Here is a 14,495-nt window from a genome sequence, read left to right on the forward strand (position 1 = left end):
AAGGAAAACTTGCGGCCAAAGGAAGCAAGTCTAAGGCTCAGAATTGCTCCAAAGCACATTAACAGTGTAATACAGACTTAGGAAAAATCCCATCACCCCTACAAAACATAATTTCATCAATATATTCCTGAAGTGCTGCATGAGTAAAATCATATTCATACATGAAGGACTGTGTTTTTAAAATTCTGATCCAGCTAGATTTGAAAATAAAATATTCATTTATGTTATATTTTAAAAGCTCTCCCTTATAACATTTTAACACCAGCCAGGGCCAAATTTATCTTTGGAACCATTTTCCTTTGATCACACAAGTCTCAATGGCACTTTATATTTTGGAAAATAAGAGACTGATTGCATACATTTGCTGTAACCTTCTGAAACTGCTGACAAACAGCATTAACTATAAATATACAGTGATAATTGATGGTCAACTGCCAGTTGGGGTTTGAGATCACTGAACAATTTTAGGCTCAAGAAAGAAAACAAGTTAAAGTTGCTCTAAGCACCTATTGCTTCTAAAAACTCATTCCTCATATTATCCACTATGGTTTTTCAATGGGCTATAGTGACATTGTTATACATTCATAATATCTCTCTTCTGAGTGGTCAAAATGCAACCATTACGTTCTGTCAAAATATTAATTTAGTAGTATTTGATTAAATGCATATGTTAAAATAACAAATTCAAAAATGAGGAATCAAAATATTACAGAAAGCTATTAAGTAAAAACTAAGAAATTCTCTCTTTTGAGCCCTCCAATCCCAATCTCCCTAGTAGAGATTTCATATAAAATTTCCTTTGTGTTTCTTATTTTGTATCCTTAATGATAAATCTTTTAGCTCATAAGCCATTTTCCCCAGTACTGCATTCTATAGTTGCATTTAACCTGTTCATGTTGATGACCCTCTCTTTTGTTTCTATGACAGACACTATTTCTAATTCCACATGCTCTTATGAAGTATACAAAGACTTCTGTAAATATATATCTTTGTATATGTTGCAGAGAAATGCTAATATTTTCCAAATATTAAATTTTCTCCTGTATGGTAGACAGAATCATATAATTAGTGCACGTGATGAAATCGCTAGTGAAAAGCTACCACTTTGATCCTCCCAGCCTTTTCTGCCCTGTCTGGGTAACCAAGGAGCCTTCGTGTTTCAGAAAGGCCAGCTACGAGACTATGGACTTCCCATCTGCCTGGCCACATGAATCAGATCCTTCCTTCTCCCAAGCACACAATCTGAACCTTCCTTGGACCTTTAGCAGGAATAAGAAACATTATTAACTATCAAGATGAATTTTAATCTTTGTCATGACATTTGTTCTATGAAGTTGGCTCCATAGGTTTTAAGCACTCACTTATCACATAATCTGTAAGTATAATCATGCCCTTATATCTTATATTTGTGGCCACTACATAAATTATTTTCCCTTATCTAACTAATCAGGAAAGTTTATGCCCAGAATTTAAAAGTTCCCCAAATAAAATTAAATTTTACTTCAATGCATATAAATACAAGTATATATGTACGGATGGATAGATGTATATATTTGCTTAAAAATATATTTCAACCATAATTCCCATTGTAAGGCATTAAATTTTCTTCTTAATTTTGCTACATATTATTCATCTTGCTTATTCTAGCCTACAAATTCACACCTTCACCTCATTGTGTCTTCCACTCTTGACAGCTTATCTGAAGCCAAGAGACTGTCTGTTCCACGAACAACTGAGATCAACCACTATTCCAATATTCTGTTGAATTTCATGAGCCCAGCCATTGATTTAAATGATAACATAAGCATCATCAACATGAGATACATGTACAATACAGCATATGTAAAGTTATTGCTTCCTTGGGAAATTGCCCCTACGATGAAACTTGTCTTCAGAGCTCATGCTACAATTGTTCATTTCCTGTTTGTTCTCATGATCATTTATTATATGACTCTCTGTACTTATGAGTACATATTCATTTGTTTCACTTTTCTACTCCAGTCTTTGGAATGGCATCTGGACCCAATAGTAAACCCTTGGAATAGCATCTGTCTCATTCAAGTTGTTCAACATACATTTTTAGAATACTATTTTGTTTAATTATACTGATGAGTGCTTTTATAATTAACATAATGATATTTGAAGCAATTCTTTTCAAAAAATACTTGGAGCACAAATACATAATTTGAGAAAACCATTATTGTCCCTCTTGATTTTCCTAGGTACTGATTGCATCAGCTTTATTTCAGGTATTTCATAATTGGATATGTTATGATTTTTATAAGTACATCCACCTGCACATCCTGATAAAAATCTAAGTGTGCCTGTAAGTATGTATGCAAACACATAATCCACATACACAAGTGCACAGAGATGCGAGTGAACTCTCAGGCAGTGATTGTCACCAAACAAATCTGCTCCTTCCCCAAGGGACATTCACCAATGTCTAAAGAGATTTGAGGTTGTCACAGACTGACCATGGGAGCTACTGGCTTCTCAGGAATCCCACCAAATGTCCTACAATACACAGGACAGCATCTTCAACCCAAAAAGGAATTATCCAGCCCAAACTGTCAGTAGTCTCAAGATCAAGAAATCCTCCCTTCAATCATATCCTTAAAATTTTAAATACAGAAATAGTGCAAGGCATTTTTTCTGAGTTAACAAGTGTGATACATATCATTATTCAGACCAGGTATACAGCTGTTTACTTTGGTTGGAACTGAAATATTTAGCTTCATCAAACTATAGGTTTGATGATATCCCTGAAGTCAGGGGAAAGTGAAATGAGTTTCTATCTATCATGTTTCTCTCTAGGCATGTCCCCCCACTCTGGCACCACACTATGGCCCATGGGGTTCTGTGATAGGCAGGATATGGAAGACCCAGTGCCCAGCGCTATGGGGCCAGCTGCTGGAAGAGAGTGGATGTGAGGTAATGCCTAATCCCAAACCCCAGTATGAAGCTTGCCTTTATAAACCCTCACTCACCGTGAGTTTGCATAGGGGCTTATTCATCTGCAGCATGAGCAATAAGTACAATTCCCTCATCCTTCCAGAATGGAGAATTTGAAGGTAAAACAATGCTTTCCACTCCTCAGGGGAAGGGAGCGTCCTTATAAGGCTCAACAAGGGGACAAAGCAAGCTGTGCATCAAGCTGTGACTCCTTTAAGACATATTTACCCAAAACACTTTGAAAATAGAGTTTTATCATTCCTTCACAACCTTGAAGAATTTAATAATTTGTAGGTCTGCATATTGACCATAGAAATATTTTGTCATTGATGTTTCCATTAAATTGTACTCACTTGAAGTCAGCATGGAGTTGAAATTCTTTCCAGTGAATACTCTGATTTCTTTCACTCATTGATCAAGAATGCTTATTGACAGTTTACATGGATGGAATCTTGCCTTTGGACATTATTTTTACAAGAAAGGAACAATCACAACATTGTGTAAGATTCTTTTTAAAGGGAAAAACTTGCATATGTACTATAATAATCCATTTATCTTTGAATTCAATGTCAGCAGCATTAGAGAAGCAAAACTTCAAGCCACACCTGGTAACTGACTCTGGGCCTGGTAACCAGGTTAGGTGGAGGAGGGAAGACCAGGGTTTCTCAAACTCAGAACAGCAAGTCACTTAAAGGTCTGATTTACACCTTCCTGCCCCAACTGAAACAAAATGAATGTGATGATAAATTGAAGACCATGAGTTTTCAGCTAAATGTTAGACCAGAATTTAGACCATTAAACAGCTACTCATTGAGCTTTATATGTTTAATTTTTTAAAACTCTGTGGGAGGCGGGAGATATGGATACAAGAAAAAAACATGCTTTAGTGTGAGGGAAAAGATGATACAAACACATCCAATCTAAATGACAAATTAGTTTTAAGTGACCTAATACTATAGGGAGGAGTTGGCATTTCAGGTGGCATTTTAAGAGAGGCAGGCAAAAATGGAAGGAGATACTCTTTATAAAAGGGAACAAAATGAAGGCAAAAAGTACTCAGAGACTAAGAATAGAAGAAGTCTGGCTCTCTAGAGCCTGGCTGATCCATAACATTATAACTCACACCACCTCTGTTGCTTAAACTTTGCTAGAAACCATATTATAAAAATAAAACTAGTGAAATCAATTTTAATATTTAAACCAATACATTCAAAATACTGTCATTTTAACAAGCAATAAATTTAAAAGTTATCAGATATTTTTGTATTATTTTTATCCTATGAAGTTTCTGAAATTTGTGAGCATCTTACTATTTTATAGCACTTCTCAATCTGGACCTGTCACATATCAAGTGCTTAATAGTCACAATATCCAATGGCTACTATATTGGGCAGTGCAGTAACAGAATTTTGAACAAACATCCTCAGGCTGTGGGGAGCTGGAGTAAGCTAAATAATACAGAAGAGCAACATGCATCACCCTATTCTGGGATCTTTCTGCAATGGAACATGCATAGCAGCCAAAGGGAAATGTGACAGCTTGGACTATGTGTACCTGTCCAGTTTGCAATGAGGTATTAGGGAACACATTGCACCATCCTTCACTGCTATGGCTAGGTTATCTTTAGGAGATAAATTCTGTAGGCACCAGAGAGAGGCCCTGGGAAGAGGGACTATGCCTCAACTACCTCACTGTCTGGTATAAATGCCACTCTAATTTTGACTCAGTAAATGGAGGAATTTTGCAAGTAGTAAATGGAATTAAAAACACAGAAGATTAAAGATTGGTGTAAAATACTAATACTCATTCTTGTGCTGCAGAATGTATATGTAAATATCAAATATGCAACTGATGCCCTATGGAGGTAAACACTAATATTTGAAAATTAATACATGACTAAGATGGCCTTAACATTTCTCTCAGCTTTAGATAGGTTTCTTCTTGACCATATGCTCTTCATGTCCCTATTCTCAGAGCTTTTACTTTAAAAATTTGCATTTGTAAATTCTATGTCCTTTTAGAAATATGTGTAAAACTCCCAGCCTCTGGCCAGTTTTGCAACCAAGGAAACCTCTTTCTCAAGGACCAGAGAACCATCTCTTTGAAATGTAAACATAGAAATAGCAGCCCAAATTCCCAATCTCTGTGGGAGGGTAGGAGCCTAGTTCTAATGAACACCAATTAGCAAAGGCAGCCTAATCTCAGAGCAAAGTACCTGTACTCAGCACATCCTACTGATCCCCTTAACATTCTCCAGCACAAGTCTACTGGATCACTTCAGCTTTTATAAACCTTCCCACATACATTTCAGTGGAATTGAGTTCAATCTCTGCCCTACTTTGACAACTTCCATAAAGTCTTTCTTCTCTATTTAAATGTTTCTGGGATAAACTGTTAAGTTTGACATGCCTTAGTATTTGTGTTGTTCTTGCTTTTTTTTTTTTTTTTTTTTGCAGTCATGGGGATTGAACCCAGGGCCTTGTACATGCCAGGTAAGTTCTCTACCACCAAGTTGCAGCCCTACCCCCTGATTTGCTTTGTTACTATGTAAACTGTCTTGTTCCAAAAATAATGTAAGAAATAAAGTGGAGCTAAATAATAAAGTATAAAAATTTTTAAAGGAGAAAAATAAAGATAGGAGCATATGGAGCCAGCTAAACTGCTGTGAAAAGTCTAACAGAGTAATCCAAGAAAAAAGAATAGCTATTTCATGGAGAAAACATGAGTTGAGATTTTATGAACTAATCTAGGGCAATCGTACTCATGCAGGTAAAAACATGAATTTATAAATATTCTCTTGAAGTGTACAATCCTATTTATAAATGGAGGTGGTTCTGGCATATTACTCATTTTCATCTGCTGAGGACTTCTTTTAATTTCTCAAGGAAGTCTTGAGGTAAGAGAGAAGAAATAAAGAGAAATAGAAAGAAAACAAGGAAAAAATTATAATTTTTAAGGTGTACTTTAAGACAAACTGCAGCTTCAGTACACAAAAGTTACTCAAGCCTTTTTCTGTTCAGGAAATCTCATGGTGGGGGATTCTTAAAGATCTTAAAGACAATAAACCCGTAAACTGGCCTTTGGGCCCATGCTTTCCACCTGGAATTTGTTCTTTCTCCCATAGATATCTGCCCTCAAGGAAGCAGCAGTATTAATGGACAGGATATCTCAAATGTGTAGACAGTAGCCACAGGATGGGTAAACTGAAAGACATTAGGAATATACATAGTAAAACACTTACTTGAAGAGACTTCCAAAATTACATAACTACACCCAGCTCCCAACCATAATGTGCCTCTCTCTTAGGCCTCAGTCTAGGCCCTCTGAGTGTGTATTTTTTCTGCCTAATAACTCTTTGAGCAACTTGAAAATTATTTTTCTGCGACGGAAGTCTGGGAACCTACAACCTTCTCTGAGCTGAACGAGTTGAGGTTCTCATGTTCTCTTTGGGGGAACCTCCTCAGACTCTATCTGATGACATTACTAATCATATATAATTATCTGTCAACTTACGACTTCCTCATTATCTTCCTTTTCACTGTGAATGTATGATGTGCAATTTTCCTTGCTCTGCATGAACCTTCTAACCTAGCTTTTGGAGGTTAACCTCCAGCCTCCCTATTAAGTCTGATTCACAGGCTTTCATCAGCTTTCTCATGTCCTAACTGTCCAGGGAAGTTATTGTTGTTCTAGGTATTTCCTAAAACATGAATATACAAAGTTTATCTCTAAAAGATCTAAAATTTATAACACTTGTAGGACTCAGAATGGTATTTCAGATGGATAGATCATTAGATGTGGAGTGTGGCATTTAGAAATGTTTTATAGTCAAACATCTGATCAGAACATTTATGAGTAGTGCTCACATAAATCCTTTAGCAAATTATATCTATAAATGCAAATAAAAACATCTTAGAAGCATATTTCCTACCATTAATCATAAATATGTTGCTCTTCATAGTTATGAATTCAGCAAAGCAAGCAGAGTTTTATATAATGACAGACCTTAAAACACTGCTAGGTGAAATATTAGATATGTAAATTAAGATATTTAGCCTAGCCAAACAATAAAAATCATTGGAAATAGCAACAATATAAACAGACATTATTAGAAACTAATATTCTTTTCCAAGTCACCCGAGTAGAAACAAAAGATTATTTATATAAACCAAAAACCACAAGATGTATATTTCAAAAATTAGCTTGCAAAATGAAAACTGTGTAATTAGGTGAGAGTTTTAGTTTTGAAAAGTTGACTTATTGCCTACCTTAGAAGCTGTCACATTAAAATAGACACTAAAGTTTGTAAAGTGAAGAATCTGCAAATTGTTAGTGGACTTTTTTTAAATTATGGATGGGCTAAAATTTTCTAAGCTTTTCACAGTATTTTCATGCTTTTTTCCTCAGAACTTCTTAGTTTTGCCAAATATATCCTAGAATTCCATAAGTCACAAGAATATTAGACAGTCTGGCCTTTTACAAATGGAGATATGCATCCTCTAAGTTTGCAAAAGATAAACACTTCCTCTCTGGAACTTACTGTTCTATTTTTATTTAGAAAACAAAAGAAGAAACAGATAAGAAAAAACCTGGGATTTTTTTTTCCTTTAGTACACATTAACTCTGAAAATACACATATATTTTAAATAAACATTGTGTATTGTTAAAAATAAGTTTTATGTATATATTTTACTGCCCACCAATAAAATATTTTCCCTGTGTCTGGGTACATTTTTCCTGTTCCAAATAGGTATTTTTCCATAAAACTATTAGTTTACTTTAATTTTTTTCCATGGTACTAGGTATTGAACCCAAATGCTCTATCACGGAGCTACATTCCCATCACTTTTTTATTTTTTGAAATAGAGTCTCACGGAGTGACCCAGGCTGGACTCAGACTTGCAGTCCTCCTGCTTCAGGCATAAGCCAGCATGCCAAGCTAAACTATCAGATTTAAATGCACCAGCATCACCTGGGAGAATCCACCAAACAAACTGTTATTTTCTTGATAAGTTATCATTTCTGAAATAACCATCAAATCATACAAAATAATCAAAATAATCTAGAAAAAGGGTAACCTAGTAGTTGAAAGTGCAAGACAAATTAAGAATGTCTGAATTTTAAGTCAGGTCATTTTAAGTATAGAGAATGAATTTTTTAAAAAATAGATTATGAAGAGAAATGTAAATCAGAATTTTAAAAATCACCAATATCAGAGAAAATCTTACTGGTACTCAGAGACAAATGTATTTCTTCAACTAACCTCAAGTTCCATTAGGGATTGGAGGCAGAGGTAGTAGTCATGTTGTTTTGTTGTTTTCTCCTTCTATTTCTTGAAATAGGATTTGATACCACAGTGCTTCAGCTTCTTTCCAAAATGAGAATTATCTAAAGAGAGGCGGGAACATGTGACAGGGTGCACTCATTCTTCATTATCTGTTCATTTACTGGTTTACTGTATTGGTTTATAGAAAAAATAGTTAAATTAGTACAAAGCAGAGAATAGTTTATGAAAAGCTAGAGACCCAAACGAATGTTCAAGCCAGTGTATTATTGACTTAATGGTCTGTCTTAATGAGGTGTGTAACCACCCTCTGTTAAGAACGTTGCTAGTTTACCTAATTTCACATTGTTTTCTCCTTTAAACATTTCAAACAGTGAAGCCATGGAGTAATCTGAATCTCTATTGATTGTGATCTCCTAGAGCTCTCTTCCTAGCCTGGTGTAAAGCTGGTCTAAAATTTTTTTATTTTATTATGTTTAAATAACAAAACAGAGGCAGCCACTGAAGGTAAGATGTGCTTTATTTTTCCTCAGGTCAAAAATAAAATCATAGGACCTGTTCCACAAAAATGTCAGATGCATCTTTTATTTTCAACTCTGTTAAAGCTCTACCCAAAACCCATACTTCCCATTAGTTTCCCAATGATCAGAACATTTTCACAGAGATGAATTCTAACTGTGCTCAGTGTTCAGCACTCTTTCTGTAAAGCCTACTCTTCTCAATGTTAGTCAGGCCTACATCCTCTTAAGTAATTGTAATTCATTGTGCCTTTCAGGTTGTTCTCTTAAAATCTGCTTGGGAGAAAATTCTGGGTAATCCTCTGGAATGAGTAAATTATTATGATGACTTGATTGATTCCAACTCAACTATTCATTCAAAATCCATTGTCAGCAATTTTTGCTCATCCTGTAATCTGTTGGTCCCTGTGCTCTTGTGGGTTCTGGATGGAACATGTTTCTGTCCTTGTAAGTAGACACCACACTTTTTAAATATATCCATGTCTCCTAGACTTACGTATGGTAACAGTGAAGCTCTTTTAATATTAAAGTATTAAAACACAGATGCTACACCACTGTCTGTTTAAACAATAGATTATTTCTTCAATTAGGAGGTGAAATGTTTGTTTTCACAGGATTGGGTGTGACAAAAGCCATCAATGATGTGTTATGATTTAGATCTAGTATAACCCTCAAAGCTCTCCTGTGCTCAGAGGTAGGACTTTTGGAGAGTGATTGGAAAATGGGGGCACTGTACTCATCAGTAGATTCATCCACTAATGAGTTCCACAGCTGAGTGTGCTATCAGGAAGAAGGGTCTGGTCAGAAGAGACAGGTCACTCACTGGGGGTATGACCTGGAAGGGTACATCTCCCTCCTCCAATTCCTCCCTTCCACCTCTGCTTCCTGGCCACCATGTTGTGAGCAGCTTTTTTCTGCCAAAGCTCCCACCATGTAACTCTGTCCTGAAACCAGCAGACCAAAGACTATTACCATGAGCCAAAGTAAACATCTCCTCCTTTAAATTGTGGGCATCAGATATTTTGTTCCTGTGACAAAAGAGTGACTAAGACAGACACACATTAAATATTTATTATTTGGAAGCTATTACTTTCGCTGAATTTTTCAATAAGCAAGTTTAATATTTTTAAACATCCTATGAACCATATTCTAAATCTAAATATATCTTAGATTTGAAATTACCAGGAGAGTAGATTTCAAGTGTTCTCATACCAAAAGAATATTATTTCTTTTCAGAAATGAAAAACTGAGATATAGCAGGATCAAATTATCCTGCCCAATATCACACCTCATTAAAAAAAAAAGCACTGGAATTTTAAATCTACAGTAACCTATGGCCATTCTGCTACCCAAATTGCCACTAATACTGAAATCATATCTCCACAATCAAACAATCGGATTCCAATAATCCTTAGTTTCTTTTCAGAAACTGCTACTATGAATGTTACCATTACCTTATTCTATATTTTCCACTGCAATGCAATTTTACCATTGCATTATTTTTCACATGGATCATAGATTATTTTTTAATTGTTTCTCAGGCTCAGCTTGACAGAATTTTTTTTCTCATCTCTAAGCCAAAATAACACTTCACCAAAGCCATCTGTTATTTTGTAGTCAGTCTTGCATGTCCATCTCTTGCACTACTAGACAGCTTCAGAAATAGTGATCCGGAGAGGAATTCCAACATCCCAGCTAAAGCAGATCAGAACACAAAATTGATCCATGCCCCTTGCTGTTTTTCTATTGGAAAAATCTGAATTCTGGCTTCTTAATTTATTCCATTACTGCCTGATTAAGTACCCAGTGAATATTTCTCTTTGGAAGTTCATATTCATTATTTTTTACCTCACTATATTTTGCCTTTATAATTGTTCTTTCCCTCTCATGTTTCATAATCATCTATTTTTTAAATCTTTGAAAAATGTTTGACTTACCTTTCTTTATCTAAAAGGTTTATCTAAAAGGTTAATAAATTCTGCAGATTCTTCACTTGAATTGCCTGCCCTCCCCCCAATGCACACAGTCTCCTTGTGTTTTTCACTGGACAAAACAGTGTGAGTTTTTACTGACCAATAATTCCTTCATTAATCTTATATCTTCTGGTTTACTATCCTTTAGCTATTTCAGTTAATGATTTTGTCATGCCCTTCTTCTGCTTGCTTAACTTCAAAAGCTCATTTCTTCCTGTTTCTGTTATTAAAGTTTCATCTCAGCTATTCAAGCACCTCATAATATGGCTTATCTGATCTTGAAGGCATCGGAATTATAATTTTACCTTTGTTGACCATGCCACTCTCCATTAGTACCTCACACATCCCTTCCCTTTCTATGATTCTACTGGACAATTTTAAGACATGTCCTGATATGATACTCCAGGCAACTTTATTCAGCACTTCATCATTATGCTGAAGTATGGACAATATAATAGGCATATGAACATTAAACAGATGGGTGAACTATCTTAAAATTTATTAAATAGCATTCAGGAATTTTTTCCTTTCTTACAATAGCCAAAATTATATAACTACCTAAAGAAAGTTACTTGCATTTCTTCTTTTGAAATAAATATACTTGTGTGAACACCTACCCAGGGGTTATTAATGACTTTTGAATATAAAGGACAAGAAATAACTCCAAAATGGGTCTAATTTTTCACTTTTAAAAAACGTATTCTTCATCAATATCTTGCTATATATATGAAGTCCATTATATTATCAACCATGTTTCCCTTTCTTTTACTGTGTCCTCTCATTTTTGATTTCTCACTTCATATAACATGTACTACTTTATTTTCATTCATTTATACCTGGTATTAATTTTCTACGGCTGCTATAACAAATTATACAATAGAGTCTTGATTCGCGATACAGCATTAATTGCCAATGAGTTGCCATTGGTGACTTCCTACTTGAATGGGTTATTAGGAGGTGGGCCCTGTTTGAAGAGAGTGAATCATGGGGACATGCCCTGGAACTACATCTTGCCTGCAGCCTTCCTTTTTTGCTCTCTCAGTCTTGGCTGCCATGAGGTAAGTGCCCTGTCATCCCCTTCCTCCATGATGTTCTGCCCCACATCACTAGAACCAGATAGTCATGGACTGAAACCTCTGAAACTATGAGCCAAAACAAATCATTCCTTTTTTTAAGCTGTTTTTCTCAAATATCTTGTCATAGAAATGAAATACTGAATAACAGTCTTTTTTCCTTTTTTATTTGTACTGTACCCCAATGTCTTTAGGAGTTGCCTAGCACATTACAGATGCTTAGTGAGCATTTTCAAAAGAAAAAACAAGTGTTGTCTTTATTGTTACCATGATGTATGCATTTTCACAAGGAATGATGACCAACAAATGAATATGCTGCCTTAAAAATGATGATCTTGATCCTTTTATAAAGGACTCATAAAAATGCTTGATGATGATCTAAGAGAAAAATATTATAGAGTTCTTATATTAGGAATGAATGTGAATTTAACGAGTTTTTAATTGAGCTCCCAACCTGATTGTATACTTCCAAATGTACTAGGGGACTTGACTTCACTCACATTCTTACAAAAACCAATGAATAGAGTTTCCATTTTTTTCCTTTCTCCCCCTCTGTTTCGTAAGATATATGTGGATGCCATACGGAAAAGCTGTGTTAGTTTGCTGCCACTGCTGTAACAAATTACCACAAATTTGAGGGTTTAAAAACAACAGAAATTAGCCCAGTGTGGTGGCACAATCCTATAATCCCAGCACTTGGGAGGCGTGAGCAGGAGGATTGCCATGAGTTCGAGACCAGCCTGGGCTACATAGTGAGTTGAAGGTCACCTTGAACTACATAGCAAGATCCCATCTCAAAAACAAACAAACAAACAAAACAACCAAAAAAAACCCCAGAAATTTATTCTCTCACGGTCCTGGAGACAAGAAATCTGAAATTAGTATCAGGGGCCAAAATTAAGATGTTAGCAGGGCCAAGTTCCCTTAGAGGCTCTAGGAGAGAATCTGTTCTTCCAGTCTCTGGTGGCAACTGACATTCCTTGGCTCATGTTTGCATCACTGCAATCACTAGTTTCACAGTAACAGTGTTTTCTTGCCGGGGGGGGGGTACCTTTTTCTCTTGTCTGTATCGAATCTCCCTCTCACAAGAGCATGTGTTATTGCACACTGTAATACAGAATAATCTCATCTTGAGGTCCTTAACTTAATCACATCTGCAAAGACCCTTTTTTGCTGTTAGGTAACACTTGCAGGCTCTGTAGGATTAGAAATTGACATCTTTGGGTGGCCATTAATCATCCTACTATAGTATCTAGGAGATTAGTATAAGTCATTATGCTTTAACTGTTACTCTAGATAATTCCAAATGGTAAGTCAGAAATTTCTATGTAGCAGCAATTAAGTGATAACCAAAATTAAAAGTATTAAAAGTCAGAGTCTCTCAGATTCTTTTGTACCAAAAAAAGAAATCATTTAGGAAATATCTTGCTTATAGAATTTTTTCATGAATGAAAATGATCATTTAAATTATACTAAAAATGTTTAAAATTACAAACACATCAAGCATCCTCCATGGACAGCATTTCATTGATGGATAGTTTTAGCTACAGTGTTTTTAAGGGAAAAGTGGATCATTTGCAAATAAGAAGGGGACCAAGAAATGAAGGAAGGAAAGAGAAAGGGGAGGAAGGGGACATTAAAAAAATTAAGATGTGTTATGTACATGTACCAATTCTCCATGAGAAATGTAATTATCATGTACTGTAAACATGTACTGAGGCAAATTAAAATTTTAAACTTTGTGGAGAACTCATGGGTAAAATCTCCACAGATCGTTTATTTTTTGAAGTTAAAACTTATTGAAAAAGAACGTGGGAGAGAAAATACAACATGGGAACATGAAAAGTGGCAAGTGGGAGGAAAAGAGCACTTCGATTCTAGAATATGATGTCATGAAACTATATGAGATACAGAGGTCAAGCATAACGCAGCTAATGCCATCTTGGTTGTAAGCACCATTTTACTGCCTGGTGACCCTCACATACATCCTAACCCCTGCAGGACAAATGAACTTGATTTACTTTTTTTGATATCAGGACTTGAACTCAGGACTTTGAGCTTTCCAGGCAGGCATAGAGAACAAATGCACTTGTAAAGACAAGGGACCCAGTGTGACGTGCCAGGCCCTGATGTCTACACTATTTTTTAGCTGACATTGGACATGTGACTAATTTGTGAGAAAGGCCTGGTACATTCCTGTAGCTAATGCCCACCTTTCTATAGCTTAGTACTTCAATCTCTTTTTCCTGCCTTGAATTATGGAAATCTACCTGTCTTGTTGCCACACATGACATGCTTCTGTCCCTAAGTCCTCAATAAATGGCACTGTGTACAATACTGGATCTGTCTGCCTCTTTTTCATAACACCATCCATCTTTGGCAGTTGGTTTTCATATATCAGGGCCAAGCTTTTCCAAACCTTTAAGTGAGTTTTCCTAATTAACTGTGAACAAACATGAAAAGTTCTCATTGCATTTTTAGTCCTTTTTGGGAAAATGTACTATTATTAAATTTCAGTGTCAATGTTTTTTAGTTAAGAGAATTTTGGAGTCCCGAAATCTATTTCTTGCTTAACAGTCTCTTCCTGCCTTGAAATTTCCAACTTTTTAGTTTGGGGTGGTTTTTTTTTTCTATAAATCTTGGAAGTATTTCAAAAATTGCTTTTGGTAGTAATTCAATGCTTTCCTAGCTG

At 35.6% G+C, this 14,495-nt stretch overlaps 1 long non-coding RNA gene across 1 annotated transcript in view; it reads right to left on the bottom strand.

The window, feature by feature from the left end:
• Window positions 1-14,495, bottom strand: part of LOC147830602 (uncharacterized) — a 626,443-nt gene that overhangs the window by 32,865 nt on the left and 579,083 nt on the right. The window contains exon 5 of the long non-coding RNA XR_015448536.1: window positions 8,219-8,343. This is a non-coding gene — a long non-coding RNA (uncharacterized LOC147830602). The remainder of the gene's footprint in view (window positions 1-8,218; window positions 8,344-14,495) is intronic.

This window comes from Heterocephalus glaber, unplaced genomic scaffold (genome assembly GCF_053883595.1).
Source record: "Heterocephalus glaber isolate CG9 unplaced genomic scaffold, H.glaber_assembly_v1.0 deba00000071, whole genome shotgun sequence".
NCBI classification, from domain to species: Eukaryota; Metazoa; Chordata; class Mammalia; order Rodentia; family Bathyergidae; genus Heterocephalus; species Heterocephalus glaber.